The sequence below is a fragment of the Myxine glutinosa genome, chromosome 2 (genome assembly GCF_964187855.1).
Source record: "Myxine glutinosa chromosome 2, kmMyxGlut1.1, whole genome shotgun sequence".
Lineage (NCBI taxonomy): Eukaryota > Metazoa > Chordata > Myxini > Myxiniformes > Myxinidae > Myxine > Myxine glutinosa.
The window spans coordinates 150,441,358-150,442,636 of record NC_136262.1 but is presented as its reverse complement, the minus strand read 5'-3'; positions in this window follow the sequence as shown (position 1 = coordinate 150,442,636).

Below are 1,279 nucleotides of genomic sequence, written 5' to 3'. Positions count from 1 at the left end.
AGAACTCAAAATCTCCGCCTCCTTTTCGCCAAGGATCATTATTCACACGAACCAAATTGTTTTTAACTGGTTCATGAATCTTTGTCTTTTACTGTTAATTCCCCCTTGCTTCATGCATCGAATACGCTTTGCAGCGGAGGATGATTTTGTTCTGCTCCGAGTTCCAGCTCTGTTTATTTATCTTCACCGATTCGTCTGGAACCTAGTAGTTGTTGTTTGTGGAGGAGGTGACACCTTTTTAGCTTTTGGCTTTCGTGTTCGAAGCTGGGAGATTTGGCTCGAAGCAAAGGACCTCTTTCCTCTTGTGAGGCAGAGATCCCTTTCCTCACTGAAGAAGGTGCAGTCATTATCCTTTTCAGCACATATTCCGGCTGATCGGTGTGGCCACACAGACTTTGGCCTCAGCTTACGAGGGGTCTGTCCTTGCAGTAATTTTTTGTGACTGTCATTGTTTGGTGCATTTTTGTTACAGCTATCCATTTTGCTTTCCCCAAAAGGCCGAAGGGCCACGGCTGCTTGACGGGGTCACCGGTAACACTAAGAGGAGTCGTGCCAATAAGGTATATGCCAGGGTTGTGCGTCTGCCTGCTCGCTTTCGCCTGTCATAGGTTTGCTTAACCATGTCGAGTGATCCCTTAGAATACCCCACTCAACGCGAGAGTGTGCCCCAGGGGGCCTCCGTCGCTCGGATCACTCACAGGGAAGGTATGCACCTCCTCCAGTCATTGTACCTGCAACTAAAATTGCCAAACCAGTTAATCTGAAAGATTATAGAGAAGCAGTACTAACTGCTGCACCCCATTAAATGTTTGGAAATGACTGTGAGAAACAGCCAATGTTGTTGTGGAGCAAATAAAGGCATGTCGTTCCGGTCTGGTTCCCTTGAGCTTTGGTCGTCAATTTTTCGCATCTGCCGACTTCCTCAGACAAGTTCCTCGTCACTTTTGTCGTGTTTTTAATGTTATCCTGCTGTCTCGGTGTTTACTGTGAGGTCTCTATTACCTTCAACCCCTTTGTCTCCTCAATCCCCTCACCTCTCCCCCTCAATTCCTCCCCAATTACACCCACTCCTTTATGGCTTCAAATATAAAAATGAACAAAAAAAAAAAGCATTCCTCCTTACCTTATTTTAACCTAAAAACCTTCCCCCCAACCACCCTACTTCCTGCTTGCTGTCTCCCTTTTACATTTTCGAATCTGATTGTGAAGGTATTCACCATTCATTTTCACGTTTTTATTGCACCTTTGCTTTACTCTACCCTTCTCTACCTAACCTTCA